This window comes from Bison bison, unplaced genomic scaffold (genome assembly GCF_000754665.1).
Source record: "Bison bison bison isolate TAMUID 2011002044 unplaced genomic scaffold, Bison_UMD1.0 scf7180017864390, whole genome shotgun sequence".
NCBI classification, from domain to species: Eukaryota; Metazoa; Chordata; class Mammalia; order Artiodactyla; family Bovidae; genus Bison; species Bison bison.
Window position 1 is genome coordinate 7,199,849 of NW_011494962.1, and position 22,996 is coordinate 7,222,844.

Sequence of the window (22,996 nt, forward strand, 5' to 3'; positions counted from 1 at the left end):
ATCCAAAAGACAAGAAGCAATAAGAGTGGTCGAGTATGTGGAAGAAAGGGAACCCTCATGCACTCATGGTGGGAAAGTAAATTGGTGTAGCCACTACGGAAATCAGTATGAAGCTTCCTCAAAACTTCAAAAATAGACACCTCAGATGGTCCAGCAATTCCACTTCTGGATATCTAGCCAAAGGAAACAAAAATACTAACTTGGGAAGACATATGCATTCTCATGTTTACTGCAGCACTATTTATAATAGCCAAGATGTAGAAACCACCGAGTGTTCATCAGTGAAAAAATGGATAAAGAAAATGTCATACATATATATATATATATATACACATACACACACACACATACACACATGATGAAATATTGCTCAGCCATAAAAAAAGGAAATCTTGCCATTTGCAACATGGATGGTCCCACATGGATGGACCTCAGAGGCATTATTCTAAGTGAAATACATCAAACAAGAGAAAAACAAATATTGTATGAATTCGGGTATATGTGAAATGTAAAAACAATAGCAACCAAAAAAACCCCCAAAATTCACAGATGCAAAGACTGATGACGACCAGAGATGGGGATTGTGGGGGTGAGCAAAATGGGTGAAGGGAGTCAAAAGGCACAAACTTCCACTTGAGTATAAGACAGACTAGTCCTGGGGATGTAGTGTACAGAACAGTGACTACAGTTAACAATAATGTATCACATATTTGAAAGTTACTGGGACAGTAGATCTTAAAAGTTCTCACCAAAAGAAAAAAATAGTAACTATGTCTAGTGTGTGTATGTATACACTCAATCGTGTCCAGTTCTCTGCAGCTCTGTGGACTTCTGCCTGCTAGGCTCCTCTGTCCATGGAATTTTCCAGGCAGGAATACTGGAGTGGGTTTCTATTTCCTACCCCAGGGGATCTTCTCGACCCAGGGATCGAACCCACGTCTCTTGTGTATCCTGCATTGGCAGGCAGATCCTTTATCACTAGCGCTGCTGGGAATGAGCATAACTATGTGTGGCAATGGATGTTAACTAGATTTACTGTGGTGATTATTTTACAATACACGCAAATATTTAATAATTATGTTGTACACCTGAAACTACTACAATGTTTATATCAATTACATCTTAAAACAAAAATTTTTAAGCATTAGATTAAGTTACCTTAATTCACCAAAGGAATATATTCAATAAGAACTCATTCATAGCTCTGTAATAAAGTCTCACTTGAAATAAAAAGCAAAAAAAGTTTTTCATTCCAACGAACTATATTGCATTGTTAAAGTCTAGTATATTACACTGATACACGCTCTTGACAGAATATATCATTGCAAATAGGTGACCTTTTCCAACCAAAACACTCTCTAGAGCCTAGTTTAAAAAAGAAAAAAAAAAGCATTGATTACAAAGGTCATAAACTTCCAAAGGGATTTTTTTAAAAAGAGAACAAATTTCTTCTCTTCTAGCATTACATATATATGTGTGTACATATATATCTGTGTGTGTGTATCCATACATACACATTGTTAATACATTTAGAGAAACCATTATGAAATGGTTTGGCTGTTATCCAACAGGCTTAAGAAACCAAAAACAAAGAATAATCTGAATTTCTCTATTTGTTCAGAAAAGTATTACCAGAAAAAAAATGAACAGGCTTCATAGGGAGCTATTTGGTGAGCCTCAGAACAGAATTAAAATCTAATGTGTCTGATGCCACAGAAACACATTTTCTGGTACGTATTTCATACTCGGGCTTCCCAGGTGGCACTAGTGGTAAAGAAGCTGCCTGCCAATGCAGGAGACACAAGAGATGCAAGCTCGACCCCCGGGTCAGGAAGACCCCTTGGAGGAGGGCACCACAACCCACTTCAGTATTCTTGCCTGGAGAATGCCATGGACAGAGGAGTCTGGTGAGTTATACTCTATCCGTAAGGTCTCCCAGAGTTGGACATGACTGAAGTGACTTAGCAAGCACACACTTCATACTCTTCCAGATGTACATTTAATTAACTAATAAGTTAGCCATGGTGTACCAGTAGCTTAACGAGGTAACACATATGTATGAGGGAGTAGTTCTCCAGCATTATGCCACACTAAGACTACAGTTCTATTGTTGTTTAGTCACTAAGCTGTGTCTGACTCTTTTGCAACCCCACGGACTGTAGCCCGCCAGGCTCCTCTGTCCATGGGATTTCCCAGGCAAGAATACTAGACTGGGTTGCCATTTCCTTCTCCAGGGGATCTTCCTGACCCAGAGATTGAACACGAGTCTCCTGCTTTGAAAGGCAAATTCTGTACCACTGAGCCATGAGGGAAGCATGACTATAGTTACCGCAGACTGAAGTATACCCTTGCATCTTGGGAACTTTGGCTAAGTAACCTAATAACACTGTGCCTCAGTATCTTTGTCTCAAAAATGGGCACAATGATAATAGCCTTTAGGCTACGTGAGATTATATCTGTAAAACACTCGGCACAGTTTCCATCTGTGGAAAATACCTCCTAAACAGCAGTAAAATAGAAGATATAAAAGGCAAAGATTTTTGTCTGTTTTTCTTTAACCTCAACCACCTCAGTATCTGGAATAGAGTAGATTGTCAAGAAATCTACACCACCATCTGAGTCTAACTTCTGTTGACTTTATTACACAATGTTAAAACTAACTCTCATAATTCCATGCTATTATAACAGCTCTGCCCTTGGTCCCATTGAAATTTTTCTATATTTACCCAGTATTTGTAAACAGAAAAATATAGAACGATCTTATTATTAGAGTTTTACTGTAAAAATATTTCTTCATGAAAATGCTGGCCTAATGCCTAAGCATTTTTAAAGTTTTATTACCACTCAATGAATTTCTTTTCTTCTCCATTGCTAAGATGTCACTTTTCAGCATAGAGTAAAACTGGAAATTCTATTTATCTTGTATTTTATCTGGCTACTCTGCCAAATTTTCTTATTAATTCTTGAGTTTTCCCAATTACCTCCAAAGAAAATAATTTTTAAAAATATTTATACTGATTACTTCATTTTCTTATCTTGTTACATTAACCCGAAACCTTTAAAACAACACTGAATGGAAGTGACAAGAGTAGATATCTCTGACTTCTCCCTGATTCTAGTGGAAGAGACTTTAGTATTTAACTGTTTTATAATTTTCTGTTAGGTTTCAGTAAATTTTCTTAATCACGCTTAATTGACTTCCTCTTCTTTCTCTTTAGCTGGAAGTTTTGTAATGGCTGCAGAATTTTATCAATTGCCTTTTTGGCACATACTGCTCTAGCCATGGTGTTTTCTTCTTTGTGTGTGTGTGTGCGTGTGCATGCACACATGCACTCACTCAGTTGAGTCTGACTCTTTGCAACCCCATGGACTATATAGCCTGCCAGGCTCCTCTGTCCATGGAATTCTTCAGGCAAGAATACTGGAGTGGGTTGCCATTTCCTCCTCCAGGGGGATCTTCCCAACTCAGGGATAGAACTCACGTCTCTTGCACCTCCTGCATTGCCAGTTTAACACTTTAACACTGCACCACCTGGGAAGGTCCATTTTCTTCTTTAGTTTGATACTATAATAAATCATGTTGCAAATCATCCTGCTGTTCATCCTCTGCATTCCAGAAATAATCTTGCTTGTTTCTCCTGTATTATTCATTTTATACACCGATAGACTAGTTGCTGGTACTTTTCTAGTATTATTCAGCAACACAATTAGTTTCTATAAATTTTAATATTATCTTTATCAGGTTCTGGTACTACATGGTACTATATTAGAGTTATGTTAATTCTGTATAAGTTGAGTTGTGGATATTGTTTCCTGTTAACATTTACTGCAGATGCCAAGGAAGTTGCTAAATATATATAGCTTAAGCCTAGAGGAGAATAATGCACTGCAGGTAGAGATTTAAGAGTATCACAATACAAGAGGAATGAAAATCATGAAGACAGATAATATCTTCCAGGAGAAAAAGTGCGCTTCAATAAGATCAGTGTTCCTAAGGTATTTTCCTTCACTCTTTTAAGCGTCTGATGGGGATGAGATACCCAGAAAAGACTCTGAACTGTGTAGGGTCATGGCATCTAAGATTGTAGAAAGCTTTTATAAAGGAGTGATCAACATTATTAAAAGAAAAAGAACCTAACAGAGGATCCCTGAGAAAATGTCCATTTGTTTCAGCAATTAGATACCAAGAAAAGCAATTTCAGTAGATTATTTAGAAGTAGAAGCCAGGTCACAGGTGGATGAAATTGAAGAGAGGGAGACTGTTCTTCTAAAAATACTGAACAATAAAGGAACTGGAAACACCAACATGTATCTGTGGCACTACCGGGTGGCTCAGTGGTAGAGTCCACCTGCCAATGTAGGAGATGTGAGTTTGATCCCTGGGTCAGAAGATCCCCTGGAGGAGAAAATGGCAACCCACTCCAGTATTCTTGTCTGGAGAATCCCATGGACAGAGGAGCCTGGAGGGCTATCGTCATGAGGTTGCAAACAGCAGGACACCACTGAGCACACAGGCATGTAGGAAACATATATCTGTAGGAAAAGATTTGCTCTTTCAGAACCAGAACATTTTGAGTATATTCATATGCTGAGGGTCAAAAGTTTATGAAGAAGAAGATACTAAAGATGCTAAAGAAAAAGGAGATACTACATCAAAAGAAAACCCACAGGATACTGGAGGGAATGGAGCCAAGGACAAGCAACAAGAACAGCTCATTCACAGAGATGAGATTAAAAATAAAGTTAAAAGTAAATAGAAAAGTAGATTAAATGTAAATGGTGGTAGAGAGCTGATTTATATCAAGCCTGATGGCTTCAATTTTGAAGGCAGCGGCAAAGACATTGGACAACTCTCCAAAAACGGGCCTCAAGGGGAACTATGAACGTTCAGTAGAGCTGTTGAAGGTCATGAGCAAGGATGGTGGCCAAGTACAAATAACTGGTTCATCCCTTGAGGCCGAGTGAGAGGAAAACCAATTATTTGTGGGAGCATCAATTTATATTTTATTTGCTTGTTTCCAGCAATGCTCAGCCATGCCACTGGAGTAGAAAAGCAGGGAGTGGAATACCAATGACAATTTGTCACACACAAGTCTTGCTGGGCACTAAAAGGGTAGGCATGGTAGAAGATGGAAGGGGGCTTACATGACCAACAGTTCGGTTTGTGCTGGACAGGGAAGAAGTCTGATAGATTTAACCAAAGTAGGGGGAAAAGACATAATGGAAGAGCTGAATGTTTGAAATCAAAGAACAGCTGTATTGCAAGTGAGTCAAAATGATATTATGGAGTTTAAGATTCTTGAGATGGGGACTTCCCTGGCAGTTCAGTGGTTGAGACTCTGCACTTCCACTGTAGAGGGCACAAGCTCAACCCCTGGTCAGGGAATTAAGATCCCATATGACACAGTGGTGGTAGTCACACAGCCGTGTCTGACTCTTTGTGACCCCATGGACTGAAGCCCGCCAGGCTCCTCTGTCCATGGGATTTTCCAGGCAAGAATACTGGAGTGAGTTGCCATTTCCTTCTCCATGGTCCAGCAAAAAAAATAAAAAAAGATTCCTAAGATGAAATATTTATCTTTAAGGACAAGAAGCTGTGTGTGATCCTAGGAATGGAGGGCTGATGTTTAATATTTAAGGGAGTTAAACAAGTTAGGACTGGTTTCATAGGTCCTCTATAAGCCTTTTCAAATTGCCTATAATTACGACCATAGAGAAATGACAGGAGTGAGAAAGGGTAAAAAATAGTGTAACCGGACTGTATGGGTTTTTTTCAGAGGATGATGCATTTTTATTAGTAGGTAGAGATGGTATCCAAGAGAATACCAGCTTCTTCTTTTGGTTTCATGGAACACGGGATTTACTCTGGGATTTACAAAGTTAAGTAGTACTGTGTCCTCGTGGACAGCTGAAAGGAACACCATCCCTTTAAAGGAGAGGCAAAACTCTGTTAAAGCAAAGATGAAACTCAGTTAGAGGCAATGTTCTGATGAAAAAAAGCCAAAAGATAGTAGACATAGAATGCTGACTGACAATGGCACAAGGTTTCCAGAAGACCCAGTAGAAGTGTGTTGAGCTGAGGCACCAGCAGAAATACAGCAAATGGGGAAAGGGATCGAAGGGAGAAGATTAGATCAAACTGATGGGCAAAGGGGTGGTGGCACTGGATTTGTCCTTCATCCAGTGATGAATAATTACAAGGCTGAAGAGCTCGTTTAGATGTATATGGGAAGGGACTTCCCTGGTGGTCTGGTGATTAGGACTTCACCTTCCAATGTAGGGGGTGCAGGTTCGATCCCTGGTTGGGGAGCTAAGACCTCACATGTCTCATGGCCAAAAAAAACAAAACATAAAACAGAAGCAATAATATCTTGCCTGGAAAATCCCACGGACGGAGGAGTCTGGTAGGTGGCAGTCCATGGGGTCGCACAGAGTTGGACATGACTGAGCAACTTCACTTTCACTTTTCACTTTCATGCATTGGAGGAGGAAATGGCAACCCACTCCAGTGTTCTTGCCTGGAGAATCCCAGGGACGGGGAAGCCTGGTGGGCTGCTGTCTATGGGGTCGCAAACAGTTGGACACGACTGAAGTGACTTAGCAGCAGCAATATTATAGAAAATCCTATTAAGACTTTAAAATGGTCCACATTAAAAAAAATCTTAAATGAAAGAAATATATGGGAAAAGAACCTTGAAAAAGATTGGATATACATATATGTATAAATGAATCACTTTGTGGTACACCTGTGGAGAAGGAAATGGCAACCCACTCCAGTATTCTTGCTTGGAGAATCCCATGGACAGAGGAGCCTGGGGGGCCTACAGTCTACAGGGTCACAAAGAGTTGGACATGACTGAGCACAGCACGCCACGTGGCACACTTGAAACTAACACAACAATGTAATCAACTAAAATATAAAACAAAATTTTGAAAAAAAAATTTAAAAAGAAAAAAATCCTTATAATTAAAAAAGTAAGTAGATGACCTCAAATATCTTAACTTGGGCACAGTAAGGGCTCCTGAAGATATATTGCTTAATCCCAGGGAAATGGCAATCACCATGAGGTTCTAGAAAAGACAAAAGAGCTCTTTTCTTAGAAGGGACTTCCTCCCACCTCCCAGGGCAGTGAGTTCCCTCCCCACTGCAGTTCTCTCCAGTGCAGTTTACCACTTTGATTATTTAAACGATTTCATTTCCATGATTTCAAAATCTCCCAGGAGATGTCTGAAACAGGAACACAACGAGTATACATGGGATGCAGGATAGTGATCCTGTCTTCAAGAATTCAGGATGCTAAGACACATTTTCAAACATTTCAGTCAACTATATGGATTAAAAATCCTGGTCAGGAACTTTTCTTATTCTAAGATGAGGGGGAAAGTTCAATAGTGAACCCATAGGACATTGTGTGATACAGCAAACAAAGCCCGTAACTGCATCTCTAACACACTGAAATGTCTGCGGTTATTTATAAACATTTTCTTCAATGCCAGCTAATGGTGATCCCTCATGCACAAGACTGTGGAAGGTTTTCAGGGGTCACGGTCAAGTGTAGAGCTCTCTGAAGTGATCCAAAAAATATATTAAAGCTATCAGAAGAAATAGGTTAGTGTCTAGTTTTTCAGGTAATCAATCCACCATAGAAACCATTTCCTTCGAAAACTTCCGAAAAAATAAGCACTGAGAAGCAGCATTTGAAGTTGTAATCTCTGGCGAGAATACTGACTGCAGAGGCACTATGATGTGATACAGTTCACATAGGGAACTTCAGAAACATCACTAAAAGGTGTGCAGAAATGGAGAACTGAGGATTCCAGCCTTCTTCTGCATGAAATTCTGTGCCTGCTACAACATACAGCTGAAGCAGAGGCCCTGAACAACGCGTCTGGACAACAGGCATTACCTTCTAGAAGAATCTGTGGTATAACATCATTGGATTGGAGCCAGCTGCCTTTTGGAGGACATCTGCAAAGACACAGCATTGCATCTTGGGACATCCTTTCATGGCACAGTCTACTGCCTCCCTGGACTCATCCTGGTGGTGGCAATAAAACTACACCCTCAGGGCTGCACTGATGTGTAGTCTTATAGGGCTTCTCTGGTGGCTCAGATGGTAAAGAAACCACCTGCGATGCAGGAGACCCAGGTTCGATGCCTGGGTCAGGAAGATCCCCTGGAGAAGGGCATGGCAACCCACTCTAGTATTTTGCCTGGAGAATCCCATGGGCAGAGGAGCCTGGCAGGCTAGAGTCCATGGGGTCCTAAAGAGTTGTACACGATTGAGCATCTAACACTTTCAATTTCAACAGGGTAGCAGACATAAGATATGTATCATTTGATTCTCCATACCAATGAATGATATATTTTCCATTTCTCTGCTGCCCAAGTTAAACTTTGAAACTCACACTGTATATTGCATTACTTTTGTAATCTTTCTCCCAAAGGAACATGTAATCCGTACACAGTTGGTATTAAATATCACTGGATGGCAGATGAGTTTTTAAAACAGTAAAATTAGATACTACATCTGATCTAAATTCATGGAGTTTTCTTCTCTAATATGAGAGCTATGTGACAGCTTAAAAATACATGTTTTGTCATCCTTACATAGCAGTTTATTCATTAGTATATTCTGTATTCTTCTGTAATCCAATGTATTTCATCATATCTCATATTTGGTTATTTTCCTTCTCAAAAGGCCCTGTTACAAATCCAATGCATTTAACTATCAAACTATGCCCATAAGGAGACTTGGACAATAGCTTACATTTTAAATTGTAGTAATTGTGGGTGCTACTAACCCGACAATCTCAAATATATTTATAAACTACACACACAAAAATGAAATGAACAAAGTGATTTCAGGCCAACCAGCTCTGACTACACATTTTAAGAAAATCACGGGGTGTGCCTAGGATCCAATGAGAACAATTTGCTACGCACTGCAGTGTTACAGCTTTCTAAATGGTAAGTAACTGTTTAAAAATTCCAAAGCCTTCTTAAAATGTTGCACTTAAACATTTCTGCAATAAAATCTTATTGAACTGTTGCTTTCATTAATTTTCTACAGACTAGAGAGCAAGGAATTCAAGTTCGATTTTTTTTTTCCTTTTAACTTTGCCTACTACTAGCAAATAAACTGTGCCTCTTTTTTAAATAAACCCTTGGCCTTGAGTTTTGGCCCCTTAATAGTAGTCTACATGGTTGACTACCCTTGGTGTTAAATTTTCTTAAATTGTATTTCTGTCAGTGTATCATTTTTTTAAGCAATGGACCCTATAATAGCAAGCACTGGTCTGTCAGGAGTGCATTTTACCAGCACGACACAAGTATTTTTCACTACAGGAGACAAACAATGATATGTATTACATGCAGTAAACACTGCCTTTGGTACATAGGGTTCTTTTAGCATTTATCTATCCAAACTCTCACTGTGTCCAGAATTGGGGGAGCGCCGGGAAGGGAGAGAATCCCTGCCTTATATTAATGTTGCCAGCGGCTATAGTACAGTTTTAGAAAGAGTCCACATACACTGGATATTTCTCATGAAAGCAAACCTTGATTTAATATTAAATGAACAGAGTCAGGCATAGCAGCCCATGCTTAGTCCCTTCCTTTCAAACAACTACTACATCTCCCTTTTACAACTCTTGTCCCAAGTACTGGTACTCCCTTCCTTTTATTCACACATATCACTACCACACAACTTGCAATCAAGCTTAAAAAGATATTAAAAATAAGAGTGCTCTCCAAATTGGAGGTATGTGAATCTCAGGGATCCTTAAACAAGGAATAGCTTTTCTCTTTATTTGATACCTTAGCCTTTACACATTGTCTTCCTAATTTTAGAAATGTACAATGGAATATTTATCAATATCTGTTAAGATTGAGGGTGCCCACTTAAACTTCCTCAGGATAAAGGTGTATAAACAAAATGTTTTCGAGAACACTGTGAAAACGAATACCAGTTAAAATACTGGCATTCAACTGTCCTTGCCACTTGAGGAAAAAAGATATAAAAGTCAAGACTACAAACAAAACTTAAAGCAAGCTAACATTTTATATATAATTCTACCCCATGGGATATTAAATATGATGCTTTACAAGGTCATAGAACTTTCACAAGCTTGAGTGTGGAGAGCGTGGGCATGTAAGACATTTTAGAAAACTACCACCTCAGTTACAAAGAAAATCACATGTTCAGTAATTTCCATCAAAGATTCAAATTCATCTTACTTTATGCAAAATACACTAAAATCTTAATTTAACAACCCATTCCAGATTCCCATAATCTCCACTCTTAAATTATTTTTTTCCTATATGGCTCCAGGTGCATGTGGTATTTAAGCATTTCTTCATCTATCTTCTTTGTAGATGAAAAGTAAAAGATTATTATGTTACTAGCCTTTCATATTATTGATTACTAATCCTTAAATCTGATCTTAATCTGTTTCATTAGTCTTTTTTCTCAGTCTCTTTTTTTAATTTTCTGTCTTATCTTCGTGTGTGTGTGTGTGTGTGTGTGTGTGTGTGTTCAGTCATGTCAGACTCTCTGTGGCCGTATGGACTGCAGCCCCCCTGGCTCTTCTGTCCATGTAATTCTCCAGGCAAGAATACTGGAGTAGGTTGCCATTTCCTCCTCCAGGGGATCTTCCCAACCCAGGGATCAAACCTGCATCTCTTGCGTCTCCTGAAATGGTGGGCAGATTCTTTACCACTGGCTCTACCTGGTAGAGCCATAACTACCCATGCTGCTGCTGCTGCTAAGTCGCTTCAGTTGTGTCCAACTCTGTGCGACCCCAAAGACGGCAGCCCATCAGGCTCCACCGTCCCTGGGATTCTCCAGGCAAGAACACTGGGGTGGGTTTCCATTTCCTTCTCCAATGCATGAAAGTGAAGAGTGAAAGTAAAGTCACTCAGTCCTGTCTGACTCTTAGCAACCCCATAGACTGCAGCCTACCAGGCTCCTCCGTCCATGGGATTTTCCAGGCAGGAGTACTGGAGTGGGGTGCCATTGCCTTCTCCATAACTACCCATAACTCAGCGCAATTCTTCCTCTGTAACAACAGAAGCTTACACTAGAGTGTTGGCCTGTGTGTTGATTCTTTCCTTATGGTGTTTCACTGACACTGCCTGAATGGGTTAGCTACTCCTATTTACAGATAGGTAAACTGAGGCTTGGAGAGGTTCAGTAACTTGTCTAGGAAGATACAACTAGGCAGTAGCACTCCTCACCTTGATGCCTCTGAAACCTAGGGATTAGGTCTAACTAGCATCTGGTTTGGGAGAAGCTTAGAGAATTAGGAAGAACTGATACACATTTTTCTTTGTATAAAGTAATATCACAGATGGTAAAAACAGCAGATGAATGAATGCATCCTAGCAGTCACACATGACTAACATGCCATTAATGATAGCTGGAGTGGGGTAACACAATGTGGTAGATTAATGAGAAATACCCAGTGAGATGATTTAAAATACACTATATGTGTTAAAATGAAAGGCAGAATGAGCTTGTGACTTTATTTTTATTTATTATTTTCCCCCCAATTTGTGACTTTAGAAGCACAGTGAAAAATGAGTTTTAGTGAAAATGAAAGGCTCTGTTTACTCCTAAATCAAAAATGTTTTTAAAAATTTTAATCTCCTCAAAATACATAACTTTTTTCTCAGGTCACTGCAGCAATCCACAGTTAATTGAGAAGACAAAGCGTTTAACACCTTTAGTGGAATAAGCATGCGATCTCTGTGCTAAAGATGATAGTTAATTTAATAACTATCAGTGACAAGATTATTTCAACACTTAGCAGACTATCAGTCAAGACCAAGTGACTTTTCCTTAAAATCAAGCTCAAACTGGGGGTCTTCCCTGGTGGTCCAGTGGTTAAAACTTTGCACTTCCACTGCAGGGGACGATAATTAGAGCAAATGTGTTATTTTAAATGTTTTGTACCAGAAATTAATTTCATTAAACAAGACTTGGCTTGACTTTAAAAATAATGGAAAAAGATCACTTTTCAGAGATAGAATAACTGACGTTTCTCCTTCAAGAGTAGAAATTGGCAGTCAATGAAAAATCCGTATCTTTTTCCATAAGTATTCAAAAATATCAATCCCTGGTTGGGGAGCTAAGATCCTGCATGCTGCCTGGCATGGCCAAAAATCTTTTTTAAAAAATCAAGCTCAAATTGATTCATTTTGGAAGGTGAGAATCACACAGTGGTTAGGAATATAGGTCTTCGGCTTAAAGGAGGACAAGATGGCTGTTACAACACATGCCCCACCTACCAAATAGAATAGAAGGGCTACTAGAAATCGTAACAGGAAAAAAACAAAACAAACACTTAGGATGTGCAGGGTGACCGTAGGAATTAAGGCTTGCAAAGTCATCTGGCCACCACTTCCCAGCTTTCTGGAAAGTGTGTTCGAGATTTCTTTGTGCATGAAGTGTAGACAATCACTGCTTTGAAAGCTCACTTGTTCGTGCTGTGACTCTGTAAGATCAATGGGCAGCTTCTTCGCCAACACCCATAATGAATCCTAGCCCATTTTATAAATTTAAATACAGGCTCAAGAACTTTGATTGTATTTACTGGTTGAATTTAACTTTTAATTTTAAAAGTACAGACAGCTGGCACATCCAGATCCCACTCTCATAAAAAAGAATGCATATTAATCTTTTAGTTTGGAAGATGAATGCCTGGCTGTTCTTAATGTGAAATTAGAATTAGTGAGCCAGGGTTAGGTGAGGGGCCAGAAGCATGAGTATAAACAGAACACTTCTGTAACAATTTATCTCATCTCATCAAGAAGGTGATTCAATTGTTTTAAGTAACAATATGTCTTCAATGTATTTCCTCTAAATGCTAGATTTGGAAACACTGATGATAATCAGAGCAAATATGTTATTTTAAATGTTTTGTACCAGAAATTAATTTCATTAAACAAGACTCAGCTTGACTTTAAAAATAATGGAAAAAGATCACTTTTCAGAGACAGAATAACTGACATTTCCCCTTCAAGAGTAGAAACTGGCAGCCTATGAAAAATCCATATCTTTCTAATTTTTATTACATAAGTATTCAAAAATATCTATTATATTGTGATCAGGGCAGAGTTTAATGACAACTTTGGTCAAGATGTTACCTTCACCCATGTTGTGTTGGCAGCTTTAGCTCATCAATATGAACATTCCTATTGTATTATATAATAAATACTCCAATAACCATATAGTAGACATGTGTAGATGTATCAGTTTCAACTCAAACATACAACTATACCATCTCTGTGAATTAGCAACAGTCAAATGACCAAATCCTGGGGTCTATTTTGAGACACATACTTCACAACTATTATATAATCACACAGGGTCATCACTGAAGCCAAATAAAGACACAAAAAAGATACTAGTAAATTATACATTAAAATAATCCCATTCAATTTAGCAGATGAGTTCTGTAATCCTGAATGGGAATTCAGTCTATAACAGCCTGAGTTAGCATTACAGTGGTTCTCAGATGGTACCACTTTCTCACCTAATATTTAGAAAACTGTAGGGGGTATTCATGGTTGGAACAGTGATACCAGGGTACCACACGAGCATCCTTGATTTTCTTCAAACACATTAGAAAATCTTCCACTGCAAGTTCTTCATACTGACTGGCCCCTATGCCCAGAATGTCCTACCTATACATCCTCATGGCTAGCCTTCTTTAGGTCTTTATTCAAGTTATCCTCTCAACAAACGTGCCTGTCTACCCTGTTTAATTTTTCAAATCCTTATCTCCTCCCCACCACATTCACACAGGCATCATCACTCATAAATACAAATTCTGCAGACCTCTTCAGTTCAGTTCAGTCGCTCAGACGCGTCTGACTCTTTGCGACCCCATGGACTGTAGCACGCCAGGCTTCCCTATCCATTACCAACTCCTGCAGCTTGTTCAAACTCACACTACTCCATTTTTCCTGTGCATTTATTATCTTCCTAGTGTACTCAATACTTATTTTGTTGACTATCTGCTTTCTCCACTAGAATAGAATCTCTACACAGGAAGGAGTTATTTCTGTGTTTTACTCCGCCTTGTGTCTGACAGCTTTGTACAGTACCTAGAGCATGTGCTCAGTCGCGTCTGACTCTATGTGACCCCGTGGACTATAGCCTGCCAGGCTCCTCGGTCCATGGAATTTTCTCAGCAAGAATACTGGAATGGGTTGCTATTTCCTCCTCCAGGGGATCTTCCTGACCCAGGACTGAACCTTCATCTCCTGCATTGGCAGGCAGATTCTTTACCACTAGTGCCACCTGGGAAGCCCCACCTAGAGTGTATAGGATAATAGCTGTTCAGTGGGAAAATGGGGAACTATGATGCCAAGTGTTTTGCATCTGTTGATAACTTACCAGTATCTGCAGTGAGAGCGGAATGACATAAACAGCATGAAAGTTACAAGGCTAACTCTATCTTTCTCTGTATCTAAAACTTTATGAAGCTTTAATCTCAGTTTTTATAAAAGGACTACTGGCTTATCAAAGGATTTTCACAGAGCACAATTTTTACTTATTATTTATAATGTCCCTCCTGAAATTTTTTTTCTACTCATTCCTAATTATACCTCTTCTCATTCTCTGTACTGGTTCCATGTGACAGAACTACACTAAAACTCCTTCTATTTTTTCCCTAGTTATTTAACAATGGTGAGTACATCAGCTGTAAAAAAAAAAAAACTAAAAAATAATTTGCCATTAAGTGCTTCCCAAATTTCTCAGACTATCTTATTCTTTACATAGTAAAATATTAATAGTTTTGTATTTTTGTATTATACAAAGTCAATTAGAAATATAAAGTTTATATATTCATTATTTATAGAAATGAAATATTGGCACTCAAATATTTGTTAAGCAACTAAATGGCTTCATTTTCAAACTGTTAGATACAGCAAAACATGTAATCATAAATACAAACATGTAATCATAAATACGAACCCCAATCCTATTCACTCAGCAAGGACATGTTGTCAAAAGAAGGGGTTCTTGTAGCTTAGAACCTTTTTCATTTTTTCCCCCTAATAAATGGTCACAGAAAATACTCGTTGCTAAATTTTTAGGCAATTCAGTAACATTATTTCTTTTTATCTCCCAAAACACAGACATCCCTCAATGGATAGTCACATGTAATACTTATAGGCTTTAAAATTATGTTCATAGTATAGTACAGTTGAACTTCTCACCCGTAAAACTAAATAAACCTGCCAATTGAAACTACTACTCATTTTTAGTGTTAGAAGTTATGATCATTTTTTCACTCACCTCTCCACTCCCACCCCTTCCAAAGGAACACTCATCTTAGAAAGTGAAGTGAAAGCGTTAATTGCTCAGTCATGGCCAACTCTTTGTGCCGCCATGGACTGTAGCCTGCCACGCTCTTCTGTCCATGGAATTCTCCAGGTAGGAATACTGGGGTGGGTTGCCATTCCTTTCTCCAGGGGATCTTCCCGACCCAGAGATCGAACCTGAGTCTGCTGCACTGCAGGCAGTCTATTTACAGTCTAAGTCACCTCAGTCTAATATGCAGCTGTTGGTCAGAATGTATTTTTATGGGATGGTTGATAAAAACAAAGTAAGCATCATGCTCAACGCCATAAGGTATTTTGTGGACAGTCTTGACTCTTAACTTTTTTGGTGAAATGTGAGCAATCTATCAAAGGGTACTAAACAGATTTCAAAATCTTTTAAAACAAAAAAAAAAGAATAAAATAATTTCAATAATGATCTGTACCTCTGCTATTAATAGAATTGCTAGAATAAAAACAAGGCATTGTTTTTAAAAGTTTTCTGAAATCAGAATAAACTAGTGATGTCTATAACTTCTTTTTGCTCTTGAAGTTGCCTGTTGGGATCCCACGGCCTGAGATGGGAATTTATTTTTTCTTGGTGGTATTTAGATCACTATTACATGTTATCATTAGCACATTTTATGATGTTCCCTGCCCCATTACTAATCCATGTCATATTGGATATTTATGTTTACTAAAACTGATTTTGTTTTTATTAATAGGATGGGTTTACTTTAGGCGATGCTTTACTGCATTAGTAATAACAATTTTACTTAAATATGGCTTTGGTGTACTCCTATGCAAATAATCTTTGAAATCCTAAGAGTCTTTTATTTTCCCAGTAGCCCAGTTGGAGAGTTTTTAATATTACATTGAATCATAACAAAACATGCTGGTTAGAGTCTAACTTAATACATGCAGCTTAATGTTAATTTTCCAACTTCAAATCAGAGATCTAACTATTCCGACATGATTATTTATCTCAAGTGTGATTTTTGTTTTCAACTAATAAAGTCCACAGCTAGAGATTTTTGCATCATAAAAAACTAAAACTATGGAGTAAAAGAATTCAGCAAAAGAAATGGGATCTTTATATAACTAAAAAAATTCGTTGAGAAGAAAACTATCTATCAAGAAGTTTTGATGGTATAGAGCAGAAAGCAAAAATGGTGCAGGTGAATGCCCAAGTGACTGATGTGGGATTCATCATAACTATGTTTGTAATACAGCAAATATGCTTGATGAATATAATAAAAGGGTATGCTTAGGTCCTAAGTTCTTGAGGGAAAAGTTATCCATTTATATGAATAATAAGGGGGAAAAAACCCTCAATAAGCAAAAGAAATTGCTTTAAAGTAAGAAACAAAACTAAATGTCACATTTCTTGCTTCACAATGGAACGTCTACTTCAAAATAAATTTCTTATAAATACCCTTGAGAAGGGGAACATACGGTTAATCATCAAAACAAGTATGTTACGATGGTAGAAACGGAAATGAAGCAGACAGTATCGAACTCCACTGGAGCTGAGAAAAACAGAATTGGGTGATAAAAATCACAAGGGAATAAAGTTAGGCCTTCTGCAGTATTATAAACCTTGTCTTTCCTCTTAGAATGGTGAACACCCTGTAGGAATAAGGCAGTGCTATGGTTTACAATACTAAGGAATTAGCTGGCATCAAGTATCTGAATTTTACGAGTTTCAAAGCCTGCCAAAGTATGGTGATCTGGTAAAAGTCAATTATGACCAAAGTCAATGCACATTCTAAGGTTGTATAGATTCTAATATCTGTATGTGCAATATGCATACACATACCTACATCTCTTTAGGTGCTTACAAAGGGAAATGCAGTGAATCAGTAGGAATAATTGCTTATATAAGCAGATTAAAAAATTAAAAAAGGAGGAAAATGCCTTTTTAAAGAAATGTGGCTAATGTAAATTCTGTTTTAAAAGCTGTCTGGTTGATTGAGAGAGTATTGCTATTTTTATTTTTACTCTCCTTTTTTTCAAGATCTTGTTCTACATTTACAATCACATATTTTAACATTTATTGATAAAAGTGAGAAATCTTAATTTCTTTTTGGAAGATAGGATGAGGTTACAATGTATAATTTTGAATGATAAAAGACATTCTCGTAGGAACTGGTAAATGTTTTCAAACCAAATAGTAAAATAAGATTTCAATGACTCATAATATAATGAGAAAAAAAATACAATGGTCGTTTAGGTTGGTGCAATTCTTCTTTAAGGCTACATAATTTTTAAGTGAGGCAGAAAACTGAACTACATAATGCATTTCTACAATGCATATATTCATCGAAACCATTTACAAAATTATTACTTTTAGCATATTTTTAAACTGATTCCTTAATAAATTATGTTTATGCAGTCAAAACAGAATTAACATTTACTATTAGTCACTTACTGGAAGTTAATGGTGAGCTTATAAATGAAGTGCTGGCTTACTTTGATACACTTTAAGAGCAACCAAAAATAAGAGATTCTTTCCCAGAGTTCTATGTATTTATAAAGTGCAAAATAAGCAATTTTAGCAATTCTCAAATGTAGTTCTTCCATATGTATTTAATCCTAAATATACTTGTAGAAACAGAATATTTTTCTGCTAAGTCAGGTATGTCTAACTTATCCATTTTATGTGTAAAAACTATCGTGATTGAAGTATTCCATGCTTTATGAAAAGATAAAAACAGTAAAGACATAGAAATGGTGTGAAGTATTTTATTTTTAATATTCTTAGTGGGGGTTATTTTCAGTGACAATATCTCAAGTCTATAAAACAAACCAAAAGGCACAAAACTAGAATAATTAAGTAAGTACTCATTCCCTAAAAATGAGTATATTACAGAATTAAGGACAGATAAATTTATAAATAAGAAATTCTCTATGTAGATGAGATATTTTTAACAGAGATTGTTGCAGAGAGATTGTTGCTCAGGAATTCTAGTGTGGGTCTATCAATTTTTCTCTAAAGCAAAGGGTGTTCTCCCAAAGTATTACACAAAATTATCCCTCTTGATTTGTGCTGGTCCATGAATGATAGATATATACTATAAAATGTTTGAAATAGAATGCAATAATGCTTTTCTATAATAAACAGAAAAATAAACTTAAAATTATAATATTTTATAAAGCTGTAAATAAAGCAAGATAATTTGCAGGAAATATAGCAGTATTTTTTAAAGACCCTTTAAAGACCCTAGAGTCTAAGTTATTAACACTTAGATAGCAAAATATCTCAAAATACAAAGATTAGCTTAGACATTTAAATATGATAAAGTTATGACTATAATAAAATGTTAAGAAAGCTCAAATTAAAAAAAAATATTTGGGAGGAGCATCATTCCATATAGAAGATTAGTTTTTTTGGAATTTAAAACAATAAAAAGTTATATTTCAAATAATAATAATGTACTGCTCTCCAGGGAAGATCTTTTCAACTGCCTAATATCTAAAAGAGGACAAAGCAGGAAAAACAGAATGAATATGTCAGTTAGCATTAAAAAAGAATCTGTGCAGTGAACTGTCAGATAAAATAATATTAATAATATATTCATATTTACTTTTAAGGCCATAATTATCTATTAATATAAATTTAATCTCATAAAAATTTATTTAGAAGCTCCAGTTTTGATCAGTGTGAAATAAAGTTATAGCTAGGCTAATGCTCTATGTAGCATTTAATTTTAATTTTCTATTGTAAAAATCATATTACTACATTGAAGCACATAAAATTTGCAATCAGCATCACAGTTTCAAATCCTTTTTGTTAATTGGTAGCTGTGGTGGAACATGAAGCATCACTTTCTCCCAGTACTTTCATTTTAAACAAGTCATCCTCATGTATAAAAACAGCAAATTGCATTGTCTTTTATACAAGATGTTTTCTGTTTCTTGTGTAGAAAAAGCTATATGTAGCTTTCCCTATAGCTTTGAGTACATTCTCTGGTAAAACATCATTCACAGAGACGCAAGATACAGGCTTCATCACCTTGATGCTTAAAATACACCACAAGTAAGAAAATGCAGGCTTCAATTTAAAAACTGGCAAAAATGGCCCAAAAGCTTAAGTGTAAGTGCTGATATTCTACACTGCCTCCAAGTTGAGAAGTAAAGTACTATGGTTTATCTCGTGGTTCTGACTTCATGAAATTTGACATAAAATCTTAATTCTAAAACTGATGATATATTAACTACTTTATTCATACTTAGCAAACAAATCAGAATGAAAGATAGTTTAGTAGTAACTATAGTCCTATAAACATCATTATTAAACCTTGGCTAGTTTTACATAGTAATTGCTAATTTACTTTATGCATTCTTTAGTTCAAGGCACAAAAATGCTTCCACGTCTACTTTGCCATAAACAACTTTAAAAAAAAACTGTAACTGTATTGGATATATTTTTAAACAGATACATTGTTAGGTCTTGGCATATAAATATCAGCGGGCAGATTGACTTCATAGTTTAAGTCAGAAAGCGTTAATAGAGGAATTTTTTAAATGTCAATGTTTCTGTTCCTATTTCTAATGAGTTTCTGAGGATGGCGAGCAATCCTACCAACAGACAAATTCCCTCTCATCAGACACGTTTATCTTATATTCTCCAGAAAAAATAAAAAATCCTATATCAGCCCTGTTATGGAAAGGGAACTGTCAAGATTTGAAACTCAGTAATAAACTGTAAAAATGTTTTCTTTTTCTTAAATACAGCTAAATGTGCCTCAAAGAAGAAAAAATTACTGCAGTAACAGTTTCCAATACCCTAAAGAAAATATCTTATGATTTAAAAATTCTTATATTTATCATTTAAAGAACTTGTAAAAACCTGTCATCACCACCATTACTCAGAATAAGGCAAAATATTAATAAAACGCAAGAACTTCAAGATTCATTGTTCAGCAATAAAAGTGTTTTTTGTGTTCTCTTTTGGAAGGAGAAGTTAACTAGGAAGTTAAATAAACTTGGCAAAAAGTATTTCACTCTTCTCTAGATGTGAAAAATTATCTGGCCCAAGATAATATCTATAACCTATAATTTACTGGTGCAAGTAAGCTACTTTTTCTTTATCATTTCCCACGTTCTTACTTAGATGCCTGGAAAGTTAGACCAAGAAATACAAATCTGTAAAGTATGTATGGCTTGTTTGTGCCTCAAAGATATCACATAATATCCAAAAATCAATCTAAACTACTTTTTAATAGGATTTAAATGGTTAAGCAGTGGCTGTGCAAAATACAAGAAAGCAATGTGCTGAACACAGAAGGAAATGAGAAAAGTTATTTTCAAAGCTTGGGAAAATAGCCACAGAATAATACTTGTTCACTGATCATAATGCAGATTTTATGTAATTAATAAATAGTAACAACTTGAGGTGCACCTCCCTTTTTCCCTTAGTTAATTTTTGTCTAACTTAAAATCATGTCTCTCACAGAGCAGGCATAAGCATTTTGAATGCCTGTTTATACACATTCGAAGAAATTAATTTGTACATAAAATCTGCTTGAATGTATTAGACATACAGAATCAGATTATTTTAATTTGCCAATCAGAGACATATGCTTTTAAACATAGAATTTCATTGTGCTATGCACTTTCCACATAAAACTAATACCACATCTGCAGCATAATCTATAACACATAACACGATGTTTTACACCCATACCATTTACCCATTTCACTTCTGCAGTTTTTAAGTGTTGATGAACTACTTCTTGCCAAAGAAGCCACGTTATATACAACAAAACCTTCAGTTTAAATAAGGGATAAGCTTGCTGTTAACAACTTAGTTTGAAATGTTAACAACCCTTAGGCTGTTAACATAACAACTGGCCATTAATGTGGTAATGACCAATTTGAGAGGAAATTGCACTCTGAGAAATGAATATATTGGCAATCTGGACTAGGGTTTAAATTTGAAAGAGTTAGGATTAAAAAAAAAAAGTAACTAGATTAAAAGTTTGAGCTTATCAGAAATCAACTAAAAGTTGTATCACACAAAGCAGCAAATAGACTCTTTTAGAAATAAAGATTTCTGAGATGAAAACTATTTTGATAAATTCCCTTCAACAACACACTTACTTGAGACTATCAAATACGAGTTGAACAACTTATTTTTACTACCATAAGGAAGACAGACGAAAGCAATACAAGGTTACTTTCTCTGCTCTCAACTTTGTTGACAACCGCAAAAGAGTTTCACTCAGGACACAGGTATTGCATTGGCAAATTTGTATTTTTGAGTTAAAATAGCCAGAGATTTCAAAAGACTGTAAATTTGACATAATTTTTGTCTTTATTCCATATTAGAACACTTTGATCTTGCCTAGACTATATAAACTCCTTGCTTTCGAAAGTGTTGTTACATGAATCCACTGGAGATTCTGCAGTGGTAAACAAAAGTCAAAGACAGAGTCCAAAAGCCTGTGGCTATTGGTTAGGAAGATAAAGCAAAACTAGGAAGCAATGTCAAGTCGCTAAAAGCAAATACACTCTGTGCAGAAATCAGGCTCTAATTCACAAAGAGCAGAAGAGAATTTTTTATTTGCAAGAGGAAAGTCCCAAGACTGCAGAGTCTACAAGAATTCATGGAATAGCTTAATTCTAATGATTAGTTGCAGTAGTTAGACAACTCCTTCCCTAAAGCCACTTCCTATTTCCATGGCTAGGACCTTACATGTATTTTGTGCCCTTGGAACACAGAGAAGTGGCAGCAAGTGGTCATAATTAGTCAGGGGGCTGTCAGATGAAGCAGTCCTAAGAGGGTAGAGAGTAGAATCTGATAAACAGTACCAGGCTCACCCTCTTGTAACAACCATTCATCAAACAATATGTTCTTCTATATAGAAACTGAATTGGACTGAAAATAACTGAATTATATATGAAGCAGCACCAAATTCCCTAGAAAATTCCCTAGAAAACACCTCCCGAAATGACCAAGGAGTTACTGCTGATTGATAAATTTTGTGTCATAAGAGAAAAAATTTCAAAATAAATCACTTAATGTCAGACTAGAAAAAGTGATTAATTGTATCAAATATGAAAACCCAAATGATGCCATATATCATTTCTCTAATTTGATAGATCCTACTTTATTAATATAAGTAATTTGCAGCTGAATGAAGTCACAAAGTCCCCTGAAAAGCAAAATAATTTTTCTTAAACATAAGTCCATGTGTAGAGTACTAAACGCTAGAAGATTAACCTGCTTCATGGCTTCAGAAACAAGAACATCTGCATTGTCCTGAAACTGTTCAGATGTTTATAGGTTGGAGAGTGGCTGTCATTTCCCTATAATGACGGAGGTCTTTACTTTGTTATTTTCCATAAAGCTACTGGCAAGTCTGAGGCAGATGAACATTCAAATGCTATCTTTGCGAAGATCACTTGGAACGCTCTGGGGTTGCGGGCAGGGGGATATGTATTCACATTTGGAGGAAGTTTTCAACATTCTACTAAAGATCCTTCTAATAAATACCAGATAAGAGTTTCAAACCGACTTTCTCTGACAAATCTGGAACAGAAAGATCGCGGAATCACTGTGCTACACTCAGCCTGACCCTGTCACTTTCCTGCTAAGAAAACTTGTATGCTGATTCATACCGAACACCTTGACATGAACTGGAGGTTCACTTATCC

General features: G+C 36.6%; 1 protein-coding gene across 5 annotated transcripts in view; it reads right to left on the reverse strand.

The window, feature by feature from the left end:
- LMO3 (LIM domain only 3 (rhombotin-like 2)) overlaps nt 1–22,996 on the reverse strand; it is a 63,175-nt gene that overhangs the window by 32,741 nt on the left and 7,438 nt on the right. The window lies entirely within an intron of this gene.